The 25,674-nt window shown below is 40.0% G+C and overlaps 1 long non-coding RNA gene across 1 annotated transcript; it reads left to right on the top strand.

The window, feature by feature from the left end:
• Nucleotides 1–7,426: 7,426 nt before the first annotated feature.
• Nucleotides 7,427–16,852, top strand: LOC138743306 (uncharacterized). The gene is made up of 3 exons (XR_011344804.1): nt 7,427–7,810; nt 11,782–11,829; nt 16,399–16,852. It is a non-coding gene; the product is annotated as an uncharacterized lncRNA (long non-coding RNA).
• Nucleotides 16,853–25,674: the final 8,822 nt, after the last annotated feature.

The following is a 25,674-nucleotide window of genomic DNA, read 5'->3' as shown; positions in this document are numbered from 1 at the left end:
TTAGTCTATTAAAACTAGCGTTTTACCTGCACTCTGCTTTGTGTGATTTAATGCTAGTCACCATCAGACCCTACAGGGAGTGTGACCCAACAGAGGACCACCAAGGAGCTCAGTGACTGCAGGATTCACACCGGGCTGTTGGAGACTACCTCATGAGATCCTAGGACTGTGGTTCACGAGGGTGCCAATGACGAGCAAGGCTCCTGAAGGGCCCCGGGTGTTAGCAGCTTCCTGATCATATCAGAGGCTTGGAACTTGTTCAGGTCACCGTTGGAACTAACTGAAGAAGTTACGGGAGTGGAGGAGGCAAATCCACAGACACTTCGTGTCTCTCAAATGAATTTTGTTTCTCTTCCTCTTACTAATTAGGGCAAGAAAAAATTAACAAATGTGTATATGATCAGAAAGGAATTTGGAATCCTGAATCTTGAACTTTATCTCTTAATTTGTGGATAATATGACTGTTATAGGCAGGATCTTTAACAGAGATGAAATAGAGTGCACGATCAATAGAGGGACTATGGTTTGGTGCTAGGACAACAGCCTTTACTTGAATGACAACTTCAAAGATCTGGTTATAAACTTCTGGAGAAGGGGTGAACTTCACTCCATGGTCCACATCAATGGTACTGAGATGAAGATGATAACAGCTTTAAGTTCCTAGGTGTAAACATCTCCAATGGCTTGTCCTGGTTCACCCATTTGGATGAAATGGCCAAGAAAGTGCACCAGTGTTTCTATTTCCTCAGAAACCAAATGAAAATTATGATGTCACCAGTTTCCCTCAATGACTTCTACAGATAAACCATCCTATCATGAAGCATCGCTACAGGATCTGGGAACTGTGCTGCCAAAACCACAAATGAGGATTGTGAGCACAGGTGCTTTGGAAAAGCAGCCTATGTATAAAAAGACTCATCCCCACCCAGATGCACTCCTTTCACACCCATCCCACAGGGAAGAAGATTTATAAGGATGAGATCACACAGCATCAGATTCAAGGACAATTTCTTCCCTGTCATTATCAGATTCCTGAACCGAACCTCAAACTAGTAAAATTATGGTGCCTTTTTTCAGTACCAACTGTAACTGAACTATTAAACTTTTGTATTCTGTCTGCTTATTCCATGATGTTTGAGATGTTGATTGATCTGTTCACAGAACAACTACGATCACTGCATTCTTGATACATGTGACAATAAACTTGAACTCAAATCAAGGAAGCTCCTCCAATAAGACCAGTGAATCAACAGATCAGCCAGTCAACTTCCTCACCAGCTACATTTTTGCAGAAAGTGCCAAAATGAGAATAATTTTCTGTCCCTGCCCCATCCAACCCAACTCTCCCCACGTTTGGGCATCAGCTGCACATCTACCGCAACCCAGCATGAATTCTAATTCTGACGTTGAATTATAATAGTCTTCACTTTCTGAAGCCAATCACAGCCTTCTGCTTATAGCCTTCCAACTACAGTGGGTATGGCTCCCACCTACTACTGGCACTGCCTTAGCGACAGTGAATTTCTGAAGAATTTAAAGATAAATTGGTGGTGCCTGACATGCTGACTGCAGGCTAGATTGGGTGGAGAGGCTGAGAATGCATTCAATTACAGTATGAGAGTAGTAAACTTTAGCTCAAACCACCCTGACTTGTGCAATGACTTTGGCTTAAGTAAGACAAAACTGAATGTGAAGCAGTTTTTTCTAAATGCAGAGATATAGCACAGTAACTGGCCCCTCCAGCCCATGCGTCCACACCACCCAAGTGACCAAATAACAGACTAATCCCATATGTTTTTGGAATGTGGGAGAAAACCAGATCACCTGGAAGAAACTCAAGGAGACAGAGGGAGAAGGTACAAACTCCTTACAGACAGTGATGGATTTGAACCCAGGTTGCTGGTGCAGTAAAGATGTTGAGGGAAGCTCGGCGCAAACCAAGCTTGCCAAAGTACATTGTTGGGTTGGGCAAGAGCAAAGTTATTGATTACACAGATTACATCATGCAGGAAAGAATTTTATGGAGAGGAAACTGACATTTAATAACAGCACATAGGAAGTAATATTCCCAATCCTACTTCTGCAGCCAAGAAAATAAGACAAGCGTTTAAAGTGTAAGGACACTTATCCTCTGCCAGTAGAGTCCTGCACACCATGGTGGAGTTCCAGGTTTTGAGGCAGAGGGAAAAAATAGCTGAATAGCTTTTAACTTTTATTGTAAGCAGACAATTGCTGAAGGAACTCAACAGATCAGTTAGCATCCATTGATCAGTCTGGACTGAATGTTGACTAATCATTTCTATCTACAGGTGCTGATTGACCTGTTGAGTTCTTCCAGCAATTCTTTGTCTGCTGAAGATTCCATAATCTGCAGCTTTCGCATTTCTCTTTTTTTATTGTTAACTTGGCCTGGCTTTGACCAGGAAATGCACACCTATATATAGACTAACCTATGATCCTTAAAGGTGTCACTAACAATGTCAAAATTATCACACTTTAATAAATAAATACTTTGAATATAAAAATATAACTGGAATGTGAATCTAGGAGTTGGAGGAATGTTTGGAGAGCCTGACCTCAGTGCCTGTCAGTGCTGTTTTCAATGAGAATGACTATCATTCACAAATATCTGTAAATCCTAAGAAATGAATGAAAATAAATACTATAAAAAGGTGTAAAATTATTTACATTTTGTTTTAAAAAAATAATACAGTGGAACACTACATCCATATTGGTCGTCCTTCGGTTCGAAGAAGACACATTGGGTGCTTTTGAACTGCAGCACCTGGGTCGCCTTTCTGGGACCCAGGTGCGATTAGTGGGACGGAGGTGCCTCCCACACCTTTTAAACTGAGGGGGGATAGCCCCAGTAAATCACCAACCCAGCAATTTGAAGGAGATCCCGCCCCCGCGATGACGTGGTAAGTGGCGCGACACGCAAACTAGTCTCCCCCGTCCACCCCACCAGCTGTCAGTCTCCCTCCCACTGTCAATCATGCTCTCCCCAACCCGTGGCAGCTGACCCATCTGCCCCCACAACAGACGACCCCTCTGCCCCCGCAGCAGCGATCCCTCTCCTCTGTCCCTTGTGGAAGTGACCCCTCTGTCCTCCCCCCCCCCCGCGACATCGACCTCTCTCCCCTCCGATCACCACAGACAATCTCTCTCTCCCTCCGATCACCACAGACACTTCAGCAGGGAGTTTTCCTGTGTCTCCAGTAACCGGGTTGGCCATTTTGCTGTTCAGACCAGCAGTCGATGCATCCTGGGTAAGTTCAACTTGGTTCCCTGACTACCTCTGACATAGGGCAGTTGACTTTGGACAATGCTGACTGGGTCAGACCCTTTCAAGCTGCCTTGTGAGTGGGGCGCTAACTGGGCAAATTGCCTGGTTAACCCTATTTTACAAGGCAGTTTGAAAGCACCTATTGTTGTGTAGTTCAACTGTGGACATAAAGGTGACTTTGCAGTCCCAGTCTGGAAGTGCAAAGTCCAGCACAATGGAGGCACTGGAAGTCTGTTTTTGTAATAACCCTGGTTGTTGCTTTGTGACACTATTCACAGTTTTCCATCAGTTTTTAGCAGCGCCTGTCTTCGAAATTGGTGTAGGCTTCATAGCACAGGGCTCTGAGGTCATTGTACCAACCTTGAGATAGCTTCCTCAGACTGAGTGGTTGTCTGATGGTTTTAAGTGGAAGGACTTGAGAGGTTGGGAGGGTAAGTTCCAAGTTTGGACCATCAAGATCACTGGCTTTCCTCATTAATCATTAGACACATACTGTAGTAGAAATGTGAATAAGCATGCAAATATAGAAGATGCAATTGTTTAAGCCAGTGGTTCTCAACCGTTTTTTCCACTCACATACCATTTTAAGTAATCACAGAGCACCTATGGCTCAAGCCCAAAACATCAGCAATATCTCTTTATCTCCTATGGACGCTGCAAGACCACCTGAGTTCCTCCAGCATTTCTGTGTTTTACTACAATCACAGCGTCTGCAGATTTTCGTGTTTCATTCTTTAAAATTATCCAAGGCCAATCAAGTTCACTACTGTGCACATATTGGGAATGCTGAAAGTCTTAAAACTTTGTGTGACCTTGTTACTATATCAGAGTATGGTCTTCCTCTATTTACAGAAGGTTCTTGTGTTGGCCATGAAGCACAACATTAAGTAAATATTATTGAGGTATAATCTCCAAGTATCCAAGTCACTGAACCTTGTGAATGCTCAGCTGAATCTGTATTGACCTGGCTGGTTATCCCAGGAATCTCCTTAGTGATATGTTGGGCCTAATTAACTCCACATCATTTCCTAATAAAGCTAAGGAGAAAGTTCTCATTCTCTCCTTCTGCTTGGTGAACATGTCCCAACAGTCACATTGTGAAGCAGCGCACTTTGTGTTCAGGTTGTTGCTCTACACATGAGGCAATGGTGACACAAGCTATCTTTATATCTGTATTAAAATGCCTATCAGGATTGTAAATACAGGAACAAAAATAATAAACTATTTTCATAGGGTTATTCCAAAGAACCCCCTTTCCATAATATTCAACCTAATTGTTTTGTGAAGAGATACATATTTTCCATTCATATCTTTCTGAATCTTTTGCTGAAGGCCAATATGTCAATTAGTTAGTTCAGGAGATGAAGAGCTGTCCACCAGAACTGTTGCTAATTGTAACTTCATTTTACTCCTGGCAAGTTTCCTGCTTTGAACCAAAAAGACGGTCAAAGAAACTGAAGTACAGAACTTAACCTACTTCATCTAATGTTTTGCTGCTTGGCTAACTTACTCAGATGCAGTTCGTAATAATTTTGACATTTCAATCATGAGTTCAAAATATTTCACTGAGCACGTGTATAAAACGCATGAGAAAAGCAGACTCATGTACCGACACAATGTGACTATTTGTATTTCATACATTCAATATGAAAGGCCAATTTTTATCAAGTATAAAGAATTCTGACAAGCCAGACCTTTACTTTATATTCCTGTCAAGATCATTTTTCAATCTTTACAACATGAGACAAACAAAGGCAAAGTGACAAACTCACTAACTCCAGGGTAATGTAGTTTCAACAGTTTCATTTTCAGATCTTATCAGTAATTCCACCAAACTATTCCCAACTATATCAAGAAAATATGTAATTACTCAATATCAAAATGATTGATGATTAATTTTAACTGTTCAACTTTTCAAAAAAATCTGATTGATTATGCATAATAATATGTAATTACTCGAGCAACAAAAGATGTTCCTGAATAATCTGGCAAATCTTCAGTAGGTCCAGGATTCAAAAGTGATCTCTAAACTGGTGTGCTGTTGGGACCTCAGTAATCTGATATCAAACACATAAATCTGTCCCCTGAAACTGCCAATGTTTACATGCAGTGTTTACATCCTCTCTTTGAGGATTTATTTCCCTTCCTTTTTTCTGTGCCCTGTTTTTCAAGAGCTAGGGAATTCTCTTCAAAGCAAACTTCTGCATAGTAGAGGCAATAGCATAATTGAACTCTGTTGGTGTCCCACCCTTACCAGCTTGGAATGTCTCTGCCTGTTTCTTCAGATAATCTCTCAGTGTGAATTTCTAACCTTTTTTTTAATTTTTTTATTTCACACTATGAACCATACTAACCAAAATGCACACAAACATTTCCCTCTTGAATATACACAGTGTCATTTTCTCCCCTTTCCCTCCCTCCCTTCCCTCCCTCCTTCATCCCCCCCCCCCCCCACCCACTCAACATTCAACCTATATGATACATTAAACCCATTAAACAATGTCATCACACAATGAAAATAAACAAGAAATTTGTGTTTTCTACTTTTACATACTGGGTCAATTCATTTCGTCTTCTCCTTCTGTCATTTTAGGTGGTGGAGGTCCGCGGTAGGACTTCTCTGTTGTGTTCCATGTATGGTTCCCAAATTTGTTCGAATACTGTGATGTTATTTCTTAAATTATATGTTATTTTTTCCAATGGAATACATTTATTCATTTCTATGTACCATTGCTGTCTTCTCAGGCTATCTTCAAATTTCCAGGTTGACATAATACATTTTTTTTGGTACAGCTAAGGCTATCATAATAAATCTTTTTTGTGCTCCATCCAAATCAAGTCCAAGTTCTTATATTTTAACTTTGACCTGGTTGTGGCTGAGGTACGAGAATAAAACTTGTTTGGTGAGTCAAGCACTGGGCTTCTGCACACAAGATCTAGTTCAAAAGAATTAACACCTGAAAAACAGCATCTTTGAGAATGACTTTGGTGAGATCCAATCTTGAAATGAAGAGAAACAATAGCCAGAGGAGTTAGCATATGCTAAACAGAATGCAGCCTTGATCTCTGCTCAGAATCACTTAATATTAGGCCTAAAATGCCTTCCCTATACCAAATACCTACGTTCATTTATGCATACAGGTCCTGGCTTCCAACATTTGTACTGCTACAAGTTGGTGACAGGATATTCATTCCAACCTAGTCAATGTGATTGCTTGTTAAAATGTTTTGACCTTTGTTCAAAGAACTGTATAGACTGGGAATATGAAATGAAAATAAAAATGATGGAAAGATTTAACAGGCCAACAGCACCAAGCAGGATTTGCCAACCTTTTAATTTTTAATTTAGACACGATGACAGGCCATTTCGCCCCACGAGTCTGTGCCACCCAATTAACCTACACCCCTGATATGTACTCGTGGGCTGAAATGGGCCAGCACAAAACTATCTGAAGGGTTTCACTGAAGGAAAACCATTTCCCAACATCAGGCGAGCAGCCGCCTCAGAGCAGCAGATTATCTTTCTCACTTTCAGAGCCAGTAGGTTTGACAGTAAAAGCTCATTTTGGTGACTTTGCTGCAAGTTTAAGTGAATCACTGAGTCTTGGATGGACCCTGGTCTTCAATTTCTTCACATAGATTTCAACTTGCTTTCTATGCCTATGAGGGACCTGGATAATTATGATTGATATGACAAGTTGACCAACTGCACTGTTTTTGGATCATGAGCTCTGACAATATTATGGTGAAGGAGATGCCAGTACTTTGTTCCATGTTTTCTCCAATAACTCTTCCTTTTTAATATAATTTAATTTGGAGATGCAGCACGGCAACAAGCCAATCTTGCCCATTTGCTGCCCATGTTGCCCAAATATATCCCTGTGACCAATTAACCTTCTAACCTCATTATTTGTTGCCATTCTCCTTGAAAATCATTCAGAAGAACCACAAAGTGTAAATGTTCCACGTTCAAAAATCATTAGCTCAAACATTCATTTGCACATCTCCCAAATTCCATGTCTTACCTCATACCAGAAAATTGAATTCTTACCTTTTTAATACTTTTTTTTGTTTCCCAGCATTTTCTCATTTGAGGCCAATGACATCATAATGTAATTCATACTGACTCACAATACAACTATGCTTTACTAAGCCTGTTTCTCCCAAAGCTGACCAACTCTCAGAGTGCACTATTGGTCCTAGCTGAGATCTGTGCTCTCCGGTGAGCTGAAACACAAACCCACAAGTAGTTTTGATTGCTTTGTCTGTGGAAGGCAGACCCAAGTGCAAGGCTATATAGAAGAATGCATAGAAGAATCAACTGTTGAAGAATGGAAAGCCGACAGACAGTGATTTATCAAGAGCACTCCTAGCTTCACGTCAAATTCACTGGAAACTTTGGTGGCTTGCTAGATTGTGCCATTGGCAACACAACCCAAGCATAGAGGCTTGGCTGAGGGAAACCACCTCAAGGATCAACAAAGCTGGCAATGTACATCAGTAAAATGACCTAACCAATGTCAGGTAAAGATGTCTTTTTAGCAGAGAATGTTAATACCCAAAATGATATCTTAAATCTAGAAAACACATGCAATGAAATATGGTTTCAATTCCAAACTTTTTTTACACATATTTCTGATTTTTCAGTGTAATCCCACTTCCTCCTCCCACCACTCTGATGGAAACTATCCACCTTGCACAGAGTTTACAGGAACAATTTTGGACATTTTCCAAATGTCTAGCAACCGTACTGCTAAATCTATACCTTCATAAACATTAATAACAGTTCTATTATGTTACTGAACTGTGACTAATATAAAAACAATTTGTTTAAATCTTAATTAGTATACTTTTCTAATTTCTATTGAAGAAAAATGTAACCTAACACAATCTCTTCCTTTCAAGCTAACTATAGTTTTTTTTATTGTGATTGTATCAGTCACATTATCAAGTTTTATTACTGTAAAAGAAAACTTCCCAAGAAACTGGAGACCTTTGTCCTGTTTTTGCATAAATTGCACATTAAAAGTATTTTGTGCACATCTGAAAGTCGTTCCACCCATTTCCTGTTGAAGTTTCATCCATCTGGAAGCCGGTCTGGGCAAATTTCTTTGATCATTAGCCAGCTTTCATCCTTCTTTGTAATTCTTACACATGATGATGTCATCAACATGGGGGGGCATATTTTAATTACTTAGCAACAGAAATGAGTTCAAAAGGTTGCAACCTACACAACCCTTGCATGTAGCTCACAATAAGATGAGATGTATATAATGTTGAAAGTGTTGATGCTTCTATAACCTCCAAAACACTGTTCTACATGAAAAGCAGCATCCTTTGCAGTAAAGAAAATAGTTGCTGGCAACTCTCTGCTAAGGAATCTCACTGATCCTTTGAATAGTGAACTTGACTCTGCCGCCGATTAACTTGAACTTGATGCTACTGCTGATCGCATGGAATATGATCCAGGCGCGCTACAATTTTGTTTTAACCTCTGATGTTTCCCAATGCTGCTTTGTTCTTCTGTCTGCAGATGTTGCCTGAACTGTTGAGCTTTTCCAGTATTTTCTGTTTCTTTTCACAAAGATAAAATGTAACCTTAGTCTCCCGATGAAAGACTGGGGCCACAAAAAGGTGCTTGTAACTTAAAAGACATTCTAGAACTTTTCTTACAAACACTTTACCGCTCACTATATAAAGAAAGTATCATGATGCAGCAAAACGTAGACATTGAATAGTTGTACGTATTCCTGTTCTGTCATACATTTGTAAACAACATTATTGATGATGCTTTGGCTGGGCAACAATTTACTAAACCAGAAGAAAGTGGAACAAAAAGTGCAATCAGAAATTGTCTGATCTTATCAATCACAAATCAAAATACAGACTGGCTACAGGTATGTGTCCCCCTGACAGCAAGAACTGCAATTTAGCCAGGAACTCATTTTTAAAGGCTTTTTTGCATCATTTTCATCAGAATCTTTCTATAATTTTCAAATTGAAGCATGACTTCCTTGAAGCAGAAAAGGGGACAAAAATGATAAAATGACAAAGAAATAAAATAGAGAAAGAATTAAAAAATTGTATTAAAGAGTGACATTGTTAAATTGCACATATGTAGAAACATGATAAGATTCAATAAAGTTGAAACAGAAAATTATTCTTGAAATGGGGGAATAAATTTTGACAGATTTATGACAAGGTGCTGTACTAGTATTTAACATTCACTATTCTAGAACAGTTTCAAAAGATAGAAAAAGATTGCAATTCATAATGAAGCAAAAAAAGGGGGAGGTTAATGTAGAGAAAGTAGACAGAAAGAAAAAGTTCACAAAAAATTTGAAAAAGAAAATTGCCAATAAATTATTAAAATCTGAAAGAGCAAAATCCTGAAAATTATTAATTTTTGGTGCCAGAGTAATTGATTGGCAATAGTAAGATCTGATGCATTGTTAAAAGACCATTTGACGTATGTCATGTCAAGTAGAGAATTGTCATTCCACTCAAAGTCTTTGAATAAAGTGTCAGTCAGTACTAGGCACTTTGAGGTGGCCAATTGCCCCACATGTAAAGTCGCATGTTTAGGCAATATGCGGCTGTTTTGAGGCCACCTGAATGTGCAGGAGGCGCTCTTGAGGCGAGCTACGTAACCCTCCTCCGAGAGGGATAATCAGCTCAGCTCAATGGCTCCCCCAGCCACCTGAATGCAGCTGGCTGAAAGCAGATGTTAAAGGGTCAAGGCTGCTGATCACAGCTGACACTGGGCAGGAGCCGGAGTGTGTCTCAGAGCCGCATCCTGTGCAGCTGTGTCCTTCAGGTGGCCAGCGTTGCGCTTTAAACGCTGCCACCTGAACGGCAATTTAAAGGGCCACTTCTGCTTCTTCAGGTGCATTCTTAGAGTAGAATGCACCTGAAAAAGCCGAGTGAGATGCTGTTTCCATCACATCTCTGCAACAGGTTTTTGTACTATTCCACTTTTAATCAAGTGTCTGTCTGATCTGAAGTTGCTGTGGCATCCAGCTAATGGACTGAACAATTTTCACTTTATTTTTATTTTGATGGTGCTCTATTTCCAAAGCTGTGAATGAACATAGGACCCATTAGAGTTGAATCATATGTTGGTGCATTTCATGTTCACTGGTTCATCAGTGGGCTGGCAGAGCTGAACAGCTGACCTCCTGAAAATAGGGTAGATGTAAAAAATTAAGTGATTTTTTTTTCCAGAGTGTAGCGTGATAGAGAGCACTCAAGGCCAGAGAGAGTACAACACGCTTTTATTCAATAAGAATGGCGCACATGGGTTATGGACTGAACTGGGGGGTGGGGGGTGGGGGGGGTGGTCCAGGGTTTACATCGGGATATGCAGGGGGTGGAATCAGGCAGAAGCCAGTCCTTAGAGCATCACTCCAGTAGTGAAGTCCTAGTTCACTACACAGAGGATGGTAAAAATGGCCACATAGCATTGAGATCAATAAAGTGGAAATTTGGTGAAAAACTAGTAAAGTTTGCATCAGTTAATAGATGCCTTTTCATTAGGAATACACTAATTTCCCCACAAATTCACCTTCTGAACTGTTACTTTTCAAAATCGAAGTTGATATGCAGAAATATCTATTGATATTATTTTGGAAGTGAGCATGGAATGGAAATTAAGTGTGTGCGTGAGAAATCTTGAAGTACTGTCTAAAAGTGGTCTTAGGTATGGGATTTAGTGTGGCATTGTGTTTCATTCCATTTCCAACTCTGATGTATGATACCTAATGCCATACTGTACCTGGTCCATGTTCACATGCATCAAGACCTGAGCAATATTCAGAACTGTGTTGGTAAGGGGATGACCATATGAACAAAGTTCAAATGCAGTCATTTCCCCTTCACGAGCAATGACATTTCCATCACCAAATGCCTCACAACAACACCCTAGGATGGCAATTAATTAGATTTTAACTGAGGCACATACTGTCATTAAAAAGCAGGTTAGTCTAGGTATTTTGCAGCAAAGCTTACTTTCTGAATCCACAGCCTCTGCACCAGATTCAAGTCTCAAACCAGGAATACTTGGATAAGAGCAGTTCCCACAACAGTTAAAACACTAAATACTACTAGCAAAATATACAGTTGGAACTGACCAAATCTTCTTCAACAACATCTTCCAAATATGAAGTCCAAAAGGTGGGAGGACGGTGACTGCAAATACATTCTTTCCCAACTTGCTTTGCTTTAAGCTGTGCATCATTCTGGCTTAGAAATATATCACTCTTTGTCTCTGATCTTTCTACCTATCAGCATTATGGGAGTAACTTTACTGTATATACTGTACTCATTCCGAAAGGGCAATTGGACAGTCATTACCCTCTCCTCACCTCTCACTCTCATCTTTTATGTTAATGAACATGTCTAGGATTGTACTTCTTGTGCAATTATATTGAGTCATCCATATGGTGATGTGGCTTACCCGGTATTCATGATGTACACTTTTGTTTTTCTTCTTGTAGTAAAGTTGAAGCCATAGAGTGTCACAGAAAATATTTATAACGCAAATGGTAAGTTTTTGGCCTCAAAGGATGTAAAGAGATAGTCGTTCTTTATAATAAAGCAAAAAAAGTAATAAACCATTGTGGCGGCACACTCTCTCATGGCGAACCGGCCCCACGTGTAATGCCACGTGGCGTGGCAGCCATGGGAAGATGGCGCCATCAGGGGTTCTTCCTGATTCAAACCTCCCGCTCAGCACCTCAGGCAGCAATTATGATGTCACCACGCACGTGGTGACCAAGCCAGCACTCGGGACTCATGCTAAATTCAAATAAAACAGTCGTTAACGACCCTCAACGTGGTGGCTGTGCTTTCTTCAGCTGTGCATAGCACCACACCTTGTAGAGTTCAAAATTATAAGGATTTGTTAAGATTGAAATATTTCTGATAGCAGTACAGAAGCAATGATTCAGATTGTATTCAAAATTAATTCTTTTAACCTTTCAGTAATGCTTTATATACACTGGATAAAATACACAAATGTAGCAGCCTCTTGCAGCCCCCTCGGGGCACCTCACAAAATGAAGGATGAATGTGACGATCCAGCAGGCTGCACGAGGCCTGACTCAACTGGGGTTTGTGTCATTCTTTCTGGGAACAGTGTGTTCTTTCTGAACTAGCCTGCATACAGATATAACCTCTCCAGCGCTATAGGCTCCACAGAGCCATAGTTTGTGGCAGCGAGCTATAGTGGTGATCCAGATGGCACTCTGGACTCAGCGATGAAGGCAGACTCTTCAATCAACATGCTGTTATTGTGACCGACAGTCCAGACGACATCTCGAGCCAGTGTTGGAAGCAGACTCTTCAATCAACATGCTGACATTGAAGCTGCTGAGCTTCTGGGCAGTGCAGCGCAAAGTACGATTCCAGCAAAATGAGGCATAGTTTGCTCAGAGAAACCTGACTCCCTACTGGATGAGAGCAAAACAGTCTTCGCACTCCATGAGACGTCCACGTCCAGCATGCATGCCGCCGCCCCAGCACTGCAGCATGTGGGCAGACAACAGCAGTAAAGGCCCAACCACCAACCAACCAAATGACCAGCCACAAGGACAATGGACACCCCCCCCCCCCCCCCCCCATGAGCGATATGGTCATTATCATCAGCGGTGGGGTGCAGAATTCTGTCAATATCTCTTCTCTTGCACATTCCCAAGAAATATTAAAACCAGCCCATTTGGACACAGCCGACTGACCACCCTCCCCCCCCCCAACCCCCGCAAAAGAGGCCAGCCTCCCAAGAATAACAGCATTCCGATCGCCGGTTCTGGGAGGGTCGGGTTGTGTGGAAGCCCCTTTGGGGTGCCTCACAAAATGAAGGACGAACACGACGATCTGCAGCACTGCCCACAACTAAAGGAGCCTAACTGGCCTGTCAAGGAAAACAGATCGCAAATCCACCAATCAGCACTGAGGGGGATTTGACCATGCCCCTCAGCTTGAGAATAAAAGCAGGGCTGTGACCCCAATAAAGCTCAGTGTCAACTACACTCAACTGGGGTTTGTGTCATTCTTACCGGGAATAGTGTGTTCTTTCTGAGCTAACCTGCATACAGCTATAACCTCTCCTGTGCTATAGGCTCCGCAGAGCCATAGCTTGGAGCAGCTAGTTACACAAGGTTATATTTGAAATGTGTGGAAAGCTTTGAGATTCAGTTAGTGGACAAAATTAACAGCAACTGATTTTGCTTTGTACATCATTATTCATATCCCATAGAAGCAAATATATTAAAATCAAACGTGCTTTAATAAAGAGGTAATCATTTTCCATTTATCAGTTTGTACTCATTTTACAAAATCTCATTGTGAGTCCAGTAATTGTAATGACACCATGTTAGGAGGCAGCTACAGGCTTTGTTTGTTCACATCGATCAATGTACACATTTAAATGAAAACATTACTGACAGCAGACAGATAGTATGTGCCTCCTTGGTATTTATTTTACGTCTTACACTCATTCAGCCTACTGATCAGATGCACCTAGTCACAGAAGTGGGAAGAGATATAGTTACTAGCCTTTAAACCTATAAAGAATAATGAAGGATTTCAGTGTTCTAGCAAATCATGTTGACATTTTATGTGAATGTGTGGCTTTCACCAGAGGAAGTTCATTGCATACCAATCTTGCATTCATCTTAATAACAAAGCCGTGATCTGCAAGGTTGAATTATATGAAGAATTTGAAAATCAGCACATCCTAAATGTTAAAACCAAAACATCGCAATAAATTATGATGGCTTTTCGATGATGTATTGAATTCATTTCAAAAAGGGCCAAAATGAAAAAGAATCTCATTCTATCTAAATCAGCCACAGGATGGAATATTCTAAGAAACATTACATAGTCAAAGATCAGAAAGATTAAACGTGCATGACATCTAGAAACTTCATTGTGTGTTGTAGAGAAAGCTGTCAGAAATACAGTGATATTTGTTTTGTGCTTTTGTTCAGTTCCCATGTCCTTTTAAAAATTGTTTTTATGGAGAATTTTCTACAAATTATTATTCTGGTATATTCAATACAAAAAAGGTGCTGGAGAAGCTCAGCAAGATACACAGAGTTCCAGAAGTAGCAAAGATATATAACTAATGTGCCAGGCCTGAGTGCTTTATCAAGGTGCCTGGACAAAGGGCTAAGGTCCAAAATGTTGGTTATATATCTTTGCCTCCTATGGACGCTGCATTGACTAGAATCACAGTGCCTGCAGACTCAGTTAAATAATCGGTGTATTGTTCAGAGTTAATTAACTAACCTTTAATTGATCAGCAATGAAACCAGCCTTGTCCAGTACTCACACTATTGAATAGCTCCTAATGTTCTATCATTTATACAACATAAGGAGAAAAGAAGTCAGCCGTACAACTTCACGTCAAATTGGTAATGTATGATCCAGTTGGAATCAACTTGGTTGGGTCCATGTATGAGCAATTGTGCCCCACATCTGAAAAAGAGAAATAATGGCAAGCTGCCTGCACTCACCTTAATGAGGTAGATCATCTGATGTGACTTCAGGAGTGCACACATTTGCTATTTTTGAGAAAATAAATTTATTGTCTTACACCTAAGTACAATGGACAGAAGTACTGAAATTCTTGCTTTTTGCAGCCAAACACATACTTTGAAATAGGAAAATTCAACGATACATTAAATCATTGTACAGAAAGATAATAAATATTCACAGATACAGTTGACCAAGAAAAAATGTAATGCTTCAATAGTGCAGGCCAGAGTAGTTTATTATTAGGGTAATAAGGTGCTGATAGCCATTAGAGAAAGCTGTACTTGAACCTAGCGGCGCTTCACCTTAGGCTTCTGTACCTTCTTCCCGACGTTGTGACCGGAATGATGGGGTCATTTATGGTGTTAGCTGGCTTCTTGAGGCAGCTGCCTCCATAGATATCTTTGATGGATAAAAGGTTGGAACCTGTGATGGATTTGGCTAATTTGCTACTTTCTGCAGCCTTCAGCATTCCTGGGCACTCAAATGGCCAAAGCAGTGCATGATGCAACCAATCAGTGTACGTTCCAATTTCCACATGCAGAGGTTTGATAAAGTACTGTATAATAGTCAATCCCATGTAAAAGTCGACCCCCCCCCCCTTTATTTGGTCCAAAAATCATGTATTTTTCATATGACCCATGTAAAAGTCAATCCCTTTATGACCACCCATCCATCCAAGCTCCCAATACCCCGACCATCGGACCATTCATGCTCCCAACACCCTGGCTGCCTGCCCATCAGAGGTCCCACGCCCCGACCACATATCCTCATTCCAGCTGCCCGCCTACCAGAGTTCCCGATGCCCTGACTGCGGATCCTCACCTCGACTGCCTGCCCACTGGAATTCCCAGTGTCCTGACCACGGATCATTGACTCGACCACCCACTTATCAACGCCCAACTGCGGATCCTTGCCTCAGCCACCCACCCATCCAAGCTCCAAATTACCACCTGGTCCCAGCCATCCGATCTCCCAATGTCTTGAATGGCACAGGTACTTACCGCAGTCAAAAGAAGTATCTTGTGTAAAAATTGACCTTAAAAAATAGTCCCCAAAACTCGACTATTAAAGGAGCATATACAGTACCTGACAACATGCCAAATCTCCTCACACTTCTGAGAAAGTCGAGGCATTAGTGTGCTTCCTTCATGAATGCCATGATGTTCTGGCCCCAGGAGTCATGCCCCGATCTGTGGACTCTTAGGAACTTGAAGGTATTTAGCCTTCCTACCTCTGTCCCATTAATGCAGACAGATGCAGGGTCCCTCGATCTCCCTTCCTAAAATCCACACTAAGCTCCTTGACCTCAATGGTTGGGAGAATTCATGTTTATTGTCATTAATTCCTTACTCCTTAACAAGACCATGCTCTTGCAGTTTTCCTTGGCAAAAATTGCAGGGAACAATGAATTGAAGAGAGTCTAACGCATTTACGAACCGTCGTCACTGGAAGGTCTTATGACATTTTCTGTTCAAGTTTTTAATAATGTACAAAATTTCTGGTCTTATATGATCCATTTTAAATGTCAATGTGTTTATAAATATTTCCACGTCTTTCTTTGTTTTTATTTGCAGGGTGTCAAAGTTAGTATTACGGTTAGCACAACACTAGTACAGCGCCAGCGACCTGAGTTCAAATCTGGTGCTATCTGGAAAACGTTTGTACATTCTTCCTGTATCTTCGTGGGTTTCCTCCAGGTGCTCTTGTTTCCTCCCACCCTTCAAAATGTATGGGGGTTGTACATCAATTGGGTGTAAATGGGTGACATGGGCTTGAGAGCCAGAAGGGCCCATTACCGAGCTGTATTGTCTACATTTAAAATTTGTTTTTAACAGTTCAAATTCTTCCCAAATTTAATTTGTATGCTCCAGTGCATTATTTTACTCTCAGTAAAAGATTTATGATGAGGAAACATGATTGACGTGCCTACTGAGTAGATCACACAGCCTCATCTCTCAATTGTATTTGGATCTGAGAAGGAAAAGCTGCTCTTTCAATGTGATGAGCACAAAGTTTCTGGTTGCCTTCCTCATGGTCCTGAAAAAAATAGCCAAAAATGAACAAATTCTCTGTGTGTGTGTGTGTAACCTCTTGACAAGCGGCTTTGAACTGCTGCCCTTGAGTGATTCCGGTTTTCTGTGTGTTGTGAACCGCATGTAACCAGCAGCAATAGACAATAAACCAGACAGTGTTTAATTTTGAAACACTAACTTTATTTCTAACTCTTAAACTATTGCTTTAACTTTTAAACTATCCTTAACACTAAATCTATCCCCAACTATGTGCAGGTTTGCTGGTGTATGTGGGTGCATGTGTGTGATATACCCAAACCATTACAGTCCAGGCCAAAATCTAGAAAGTTACTTCAAAGTTCAGTCTTTCAGTGTGAAAGCGCAGGCCTTTCAAATTTGAATCTCAGAATGAATGTTGAACTGATGGGGAGACTGGAGTTGCAGCTGCTCCAGACTCACTAATCCTCCTTGTGTTGCCTTTGAAGAAATGTCCATCCACATGGGCTGTAGTCATAACACTCCTTCTCCTTTTGTAGGTGAGACTCAAGCTGGGTGGCCTCCATGAATCTTCCAAGACCCTGGCACTCTTCTCTCCAAGTAACTTCACTGTTAATCATACTCAAAATGAAGTACTTTGCTTCCCAAAAGACCCTCCTGGCACAGGTCAATCTATCAAAAAGGCCCAGTCATTCACAGAACATGCTTTGCTGTGAATTTCACAAAAATGGCCGGCCACAAAAGCTGCTTCAAAAAGTTGTTTTCTCTTCAGCCGTCAGAATGGTTTTCCCTTGCAAAAATCACAATGTCTTTGCAAATGTATCCAACCTGGAACAGACTGTGACAAACCTTCCCTCAGTTCTTCCAATGTATATAGTCGCTGGGCTGTGACTAGTGTTGCGATGGTGCATGCAAGAAATGTTAAATGTTAACTGTGACCATTCTGTTCCTCCTGTCCATACTATCCTTTACAGTGATAATTTCATTTTACTAAAACAGGAGTTCATAATACATGGATGAAGAGATTTTACTCCTGGTCATTATTTTGTCCATCAGAACCTTCAGGCCTCTCTTGGAGAAGCTGAGTGTACTCTCCCTCTCCTCTGCAACCTCCCTCTCCTCCATGTTTGCAACTTTGTGATTCCTTCATGCCAATCCATAGCAGGATGAGTTCAGAGTGCCACCATGGATACACATACTGCTCAACATTTTGAGAATTCTGGTCCCCTTGCAGATATGAAATTTGGAAAACTTGGTAGTTTTAGAGCGAATAGGAAAATAGCACAGAAGAGGAGTTAAGGTTTGGTGTAGATTATCTATGATCACATTGAATGGAAAGCAAGCTTAAGAAGCCAGGTGGCTTATTCCAGCTCCTATATTCTTGTGTTCTTGGGATTGGTGCCCAAAAAGTGATAGTGCAGGAAACAATATTGCAATCATTTCAGAAGAACAAGTTTGAGGCCAGCACACCACGCAATTGCCAAGAACAAGTTATGCAACATTAATTCGAGACCAGCTGATTTTTTTTTGGGTGGTTAGGCAGTTCACTATTCAAAACAGAAATCTTTGTGCAGAACTAAATTACGTAAAAGATACAATTTTAATAATGCATTACATACAGGGCAAATCTAAAATTGGATGTGCATAATGAAGCTCCAACAGACATGACAGATTCTGGTGATAAGGTCCCAGAGGATGACGTTCAGGTATTTTTTTTTGGCTCAGCAGTTTGTTTTGCTCATAATATCATGTAGTAATTTCCATATCATTTTGTCTGTGGCTATAGTTTCTGTTCATTAACCTTTCATTCACTTTACTTTGAAAGGACTCTTTAAAAATTTACATTATGGTTAGAAAATGTTTACTCCAATTTACTCTATGCATTTGCTATGAAATAATGATCAACTTTTATTATCAAATAACATGACTTACCTTTGTAGCTTTCTTAAATATTCTATTGAAAAACATACTTCCTGCAATCCTCTAACGAGAAAAAAAAAATGCTAAGCACTCAATGAGTCAGCTTTCAAAGACTGTGGAATGCGATATGAAAAGACTTTGTTAACTCTTTTTGCAGGATACAGACATTGTCTAATGGTTCAACTTCCCTGCCTATTTTGAATTAGGGTTGAATTGATTGGCTTGTAATGCCAACTAAGAGGGTGTAGTGCACGTCGAAAGAATCAAAGGCTTGTTGATCCAAACCAAGACTTTTATTAACTAGAAGGCTGGAGCGTATTGCATGCAGGTCGACCAGTCCAGAATGGTCTGGGTCTGGCTAGGAGCAACCCTTTAAAACCTGTGAGTAGGCGTGGCTACACTCTCAGCCAATCACAACCATCTTATACCACAATATATACATATACGCATTGGTGATAGAATCCGTACTTGCAGTTAAGGCAACTACTTAGAATTGGTGTAATCCATTTTTGTTTTATTTCAGCTTTATCATTTGAACCTTTCTCCAGGTATTATCCTAAATATCCTGTACAATGAAGCAGGATTAATAAATTATCATTTAGGAAAAACTGACTAAAGCTTAAGAGAATTGTGCACACAATTTGAAACTGGGAAAGTCTTATGAGGAGTCGAGAGCGAGTGGAGAGTAGGCCTGTTGTATAGATATTAAAAGAAACACATCAGTTGACACATGTGCAAGTGCATGTCAGTTTGAATGCACTCGTACACACATACATGCTTCTCGCCCAGTGATTCTGCTTCATCCTCTCGTCCTCAGTTATCCTCATCCTGAATCTTCCCTCCTTCAGTGTCCCCCTCCCCCACCAACCTCTAACCTACCACCCTCTCTTTTGTTAGCCCCTCACTCTTGCAAGTTGCTACTTGGACACCTCTAATATTGACTTGCACCTCCTGACTACAAGAGGGATGGATAGGGCTGAATTTGTCAGGTGTGTTCAAGAAGGATTCCTGACACAGTATATGGACTGGCCAACTAGAGGAGAGGCCATACTAGATCTAGTTCTGGGTAATGAACCTGTCAGGTGGCAGACTTTTCATTGGGGGAGCATTTTGGTGAAGAGTGATCACAACTCCCTTAACGTGAGCATAGCTATGGAAAAGGATAAAAACAGACAAAATAGAAAAGTGCTGAGTTGGGGAAGAGCTAATTACGAAGGGATAAGAAAGGAAGTAGCAAGAGTATAGTGGAAAGAGTTGTTCAAAGGTGAAGGCACGGGAGTAACGTGGAGGAAGTTTAGGGACCATTTGTGCTGGGTTCAGGATAGGTTTGTCCCATTGGGTCAAGGAAAAGAAGGTAGGAAAAGGGAATCATAGCTGATGAAATGGGTGTCAACTAGTCAAGAGGAAGAAGGAAACAGGAAAAGCTCATGAGAAGTATAAGGTAGCCGGGAAGGAGTTTAAGAAAGGACAGGAGAGCTCGGAGGAGGCATGAGAAGGCCTTGGTATGTAGGATTAAGGAGAACCCAAAGGTGTTCTATGCATATGTGAAGGACAGAAAGATGAAAAAAATGAAGGAGGGGCTGCTAAAGGATAGACAACATGTGCCTGAAGGCAGTGGAGGTCCTAAATGAATACCTTGCTTCGGTATTCACAAGAGAAAAGGACCTTGAATAGGGTGAGGTCGGAATAGAACAGGCTTTTTTGCTGGACAATGTGGAGATGAAGGAAGCGGAAGTTGTTGGATCTTCTTAAAAACATCAAGATTGACAAGTCCCCAGGGCCAGAAGCAATATATCCCCGGATTTTGTGGGAAGTGAGAGGAGATAGATGGGGCAGTAGCTATGATCTTTGAGTCCTCTTTGGCTGCAGGGGATGTATTGGAGGATTGAAGAATTGCAAAAGTAGTCCCCTTGTTTTAAAAGGTAATAGGAATAATTCTAGGAATTATAAACAAATGAGTCTTACGAATCCTATTGGAGAGGATTCCTAAGGATTTATTAGCATTTGGAGAAGTACAGTCTACTCAAGAATAATCAGCATGGCCTTGTGAAGAGAAGGTCATGCCTCACAAGCCTAATTGAGTTTTTTTTGAGAAGTCCATGATAAGTTAGGTCCAGAGGTGTGGTAGCGAGAGAGAGAATGTCCACTGGTATCTTCAAATGGAGTTGAGGGATGATTTTATCTTCTGTTGCTCTCATTTTGTATGTTCTTATGCAATCTATATAACCTAAGATGGGAGTTAGCATAGAACTGCTGCTGCTTTCCTGGATTTGGTCACATAAACAAGGTTTAAAATTGATTGTGTATTTGGATGTACAAAGCACATAATAGATGACGTTCACAGTTTAATTGATCTGTTTGAAGAAACTGGTGAAAATCAAAGAAGAAATACTTTGAGCACAGATTCACATCTGTCAACATGAAGCCACACAAACCTTCTCAGTCCAACGTGTGTGATCCTAAACTCGAGTCCTGGCCATAGGCCTGCTGCGGATGTTTATTTCTCCACATTACCACTTAGAACAACATGAAAAATTGCTTGGCTTTATTATTGTATGTAGACAATATAATAATGGAACATCAGGAAATCAGCTAGGTTCTGCATGTGAAAAATTTTAGATGTGCATTTTGTTATTTATTCTTCTCCTGATCAGAGTGAAGGAAGGGAACTAAAGCCATCTCCCTATTGGTAGGCAAACTAGACTCAATGGTGCATTTGGCTTGCTGCTGCTTTGCCCAGATTCTATGATGATTACAGTTGTTTCCTCAAGGGATGTGGCCTTCCTCAACACTGGCAATTCACCAACATTGTCCACAAGAGTGCAATACACTAACTGGAGTAAATAGAAAACATATAATGCTCACCAGATACTCACCAGGTTAGGAGGCATCTATGGTTTGAAAACAGAATTAAAGTTTAAGATCGATAACCTTTCATAAAAACTTGACCAAAATCATTAACTCTATTTCCCTCTGTCCAGTTGATCCCCGGCCTGCTCGGCATTTCCAGCCCTTCCTCCTTTTTATTTTTAGTTTCCACGATTGCAATTATTTACATTCAGCTATTTTGACTGCAGCAATGGGATCCAATGCAGCCCAGCCTATTCCTGCCATTACTTGCCTTCCATGCCAATGTATATTTTAACCTGCTTCCTGAATAATGATCTGAGATCATTTTAATTTGACTTTATCCATTACAATACACTTTAATGATAGCATACTAACTTGCCTCCTTCACACACCCACTAACTTTTACACAGACTTAAAGCTATTTTCTATTTTATGCAGAGATGTCTTATTGGCTTATACAGTCAACACAGATCAAGGCAATTTTTTTTTGCATCCTGTTTGCAGTTAAGATCAAAGATACTTACTGTAATTCTTTTATACTTCAGAGACCTTATTATCCAGAGCCAAGAAGAACTGTGGCTTTGGATCCAGAATGAACCAATTCCCAAAGTAAAAACATTTATTGGTGATTTCATTACATTTGACATGATAGCCTTAAATGTAATCTCAGTAATTAAGGTTAATTAACTGATTATTCAATAACCAGGCATTAATTAACAATATTTAGTTGTGTTACTAACTCACTCCTTAATTATTTCATGAAGGTCAGACATAGTTGAGAATCTTGAATAAGTTTGTATTGGCTTCACTTCTGAACTGAAGAATGACCTGGTCTTTAACAAACGAGAAAATATTACAATAGAAACTTTGAGATTTCCAGGAAGGGCGTAGGGAAGTTCAGCAATGGTAAAATATGAAGATCAAAATGTCAATTATTTGCTGATTTTCACCTGAATTCTTGCTAGATTACCTACACAGCAGTGAGCATTGGTAGACGTTAAATGAAGAAGGGTCTTTGCAAGAGGTTGGTGTTGAAGTTTTAGTGTGACTAATGTTGTTAGTTCCTATTTATTTTTCCTAAGTTCCTTTTTCATCAAATTCCCCTCCATTTTTGTGGTACCTGCAATGGTTTAGCTGTGATTTTGAGGTTTCCTATTAAATAACTACTCCACGTAGTTTAAAATTGGAAATAATTCAGGACAATAACAGCGGTCCATAATAAATTTTCATTTCTTCTTGATTTTCTGAAAATCAGCTCCAACATTATATTGCACTAAAACTAAATATAAAAACAATAAATAACAAAAATCTGAAATCAAAGTTAAAAAAAATGTTGGATGGGCTAATGGCTGTATTTTTTATTCTTTACATTATATCTCTTATTCTGCAGTCATGAACTATTGATTCCATAGAAATCAGAATTTCGCATTAGCAAAGAGATGCATTAGGAATCTTTTAATGAATCTTTTAACAAAATTCATTAGCTATTTCCAAAATTGAACAGCTGATAGCTGTGAAGTTGAGGAGGGCTCAGTTTTATTTTAACTATAAAAACCCATTGAATGTTGTGACTTTATAAAGGCAGGAATAATGGTGAATGTCTAGTTTCTAATTCAAGAAGAAAAGCCAGAAGATAGAAGTTTCCTGGAGGAGATTGAAAAAAAATCAAGCATTGTTATCAAAGTATCAGAGAGGATGGAAAAAAGTCCTTTAGTCCAACTTGTCCATGCTGAACAAATTGAGCTACATCCTTCATTTTCCCATGTCCTTCTAAACTAGTGGTTTTCAAACTGCCCCCCTAAACTCACATTCCACCTTAAGCAATCCCTATGTCATAAGTGTTCTGTGATTGGTAAAGGTTTGTTTAAGATGGTATGTGAGTGGGAAGGGAAGGTTGAGAACCACTGCTCTAGATCCAATTGTTACAAATATTTTGCTTGATAAAAACTGTCATTGGTCCATTTCCTTTGGAGTTATGAAATCATGCACATACCGAGTTAATTATATACGATTAGAACAGTGGTTTTCAAATCATTTTAATTTCTACTCACATCCCACCTTAAGCAATCCCTTACTAATCACAGAGCACCAATGGCATAGGGATTGCTTAAGGTGGGATGTGTGTTTAGGGGAGCAGTTTGAAAACCACTGCTCTCGACCTTCCCTACCTATGTACTTGTCCAAATGTCTTTCAAATGTTGTCAATGTGCCTGCTTCCATCACTTCCATTCAAAATACCTAGGCTTTATCTGTGTGTGGAGAAAGCTGCCCCTCAGATCCCTTTAAATCTTTTCCCATCACCTTAAATCTATGCCACCTCATCTAGACTTCTTTGCCTTGGGAGAAAGACTGACTATTCACCTTATATGTTCCCCTCATGATTTTATATACATTAAAACCCCTGGCATCTGGAACTCAAGCAACCGGCAGCCTCAAGCAATGGGCAAAAAAATTAAGGAAAATAAATTTTAAAAATTAAAATTAAAATAATAGGTAAAAATATCCAAGTTTAAAATTGTAAAAATAAATGGTCTCTGAAGTAACACAAACCTTTGGTGAAGATGGGAGCAAATATTGAACCAGTAGAGTGCCTTGATTATTCAAAAAGCTGCAACGAGCAAAGCACAAAGTTATATGAAACTGCAATAGAGTTGCCCAGGATGAAGAGCTGATAGATGCTGCCCGCCATTGGGGTGACTTTCATCTTTAGTTAGTAAGAGTTGCCCCGATCAGAGGCTTCATCTGTAAATTTGGGGGTGGGGGGATTAATTATCCATAATGTCATCGTTTGTCTTTCACGGGACTCAGTGGAGGGGGAGGAACCAGCAGATGCAGTGATGGTTTAAATGCTTTCAAAGAATGTGAAAATAAAGTAAAATACTTCAAGCCTTATATATTCATGCAAGTGAAGTATGTTCAGTGTAAGTACAGTATTGTATTTTTGCCTTTTAAACTGTTTATTCTTAATCCAGGCATTGTAAGAGTTAGTCTCAAACAATACACATCCAGAATCTACCAATCTCCATTGATGCCGGATACCAGGGGTTTTACTGTACAAGGTCACCCATCTGCATCCTACACAGGGAAAATGTCCCAACTTATCCAGTCTTTCCATTCAACTCTAGCCTTCGAGACTCAGTAACATTATTGTGATTTTTTTTCTGCATCTTTTCAAGCTTAATGACATCCCTCCAATTGCTAGGCATCTGACAAAGCAATATCTTGTATATTTGTAATATCATGCCCCAACTCTTGTACTCAGTGCCCTGATGGATAAAAGACATTATGCCAAATACATTATTCCCCACCTTGTCTACCCAAGTCACCAGTTTCTGGCAACTACAGCCCTGTAATTTTCTGTGTAGATTCTGCCAAAGACTTAATATAGGAATATTAGTCATTCTCCAAGGTAAACAGTTCTGAGGAAGACTCTTAATCTGCTTTGTTTGCACTAGATTATAATGAATTCATACCACAGAACTGAAAACATTGCATTCCCAAAAAGGAGATTGTCGTGTTAGTTAATGAAGAAACGTTGCTCATGTTTGAAGCAAAATTCTGGGGTTTTTATTTAAAAAAAAGACCTGGTTTTGCAGCATTAACTGGTTGAGTGCTTACAAGTTAAAGATGTGCACATATTTGCTTCAGTACAAGGCACCATATAGAGCAAGCACTGCATTACAACAACAGCAAGCTACCCAGCCAGAATGCATTCAGTTTTGAGGCATCTGTGAAGACCATCAAAAGTTGGAAGGTCAAATGTGAGCCTAGAAAGTAAAGATGTTCCATAAAAAATACTTTGAACAAATATTCTGTATAGGTCTTCGATCTTCATAAAAAGGATCCCAAATAAAACAACAAAATCAGCGGGCAAAATGAGGGAGGAGTTTAAAACAATCACCATCACTAAAGAGAAGGGACTAGGGAACCTCAGGGATTAAAGGTTGATTAAAGATTGATTAATCTCATGCATTTGACTGTCAATCCTGAAAAGAAATGGTAGCAGAGAAAGTGGTGCATTAATTATGAATGTTTAAATTTCCTTAATTATGAAAAGGGCTTTGGTTGATT

The sequence above is a fragment of the Narcine bancroftii genome, chromosome 9 (genome assembly GCF_036971445.1).
Source record: "Narcine bancroftii isolate sNarBan1 chromosome 9, sNarBan1.hap1, whole genome shotgun sequence".
In the NCBI taxonomy this organism is placed as follows: Eukaryota; Metazoa; Chordata; class Chondrichthyes; order Torpediniformes; family Narcinidae; genus Narcine; species Narcine bancroftii.
This window is presented reverse-complemented; position numbering and strand designations above follow the sequence as displayed.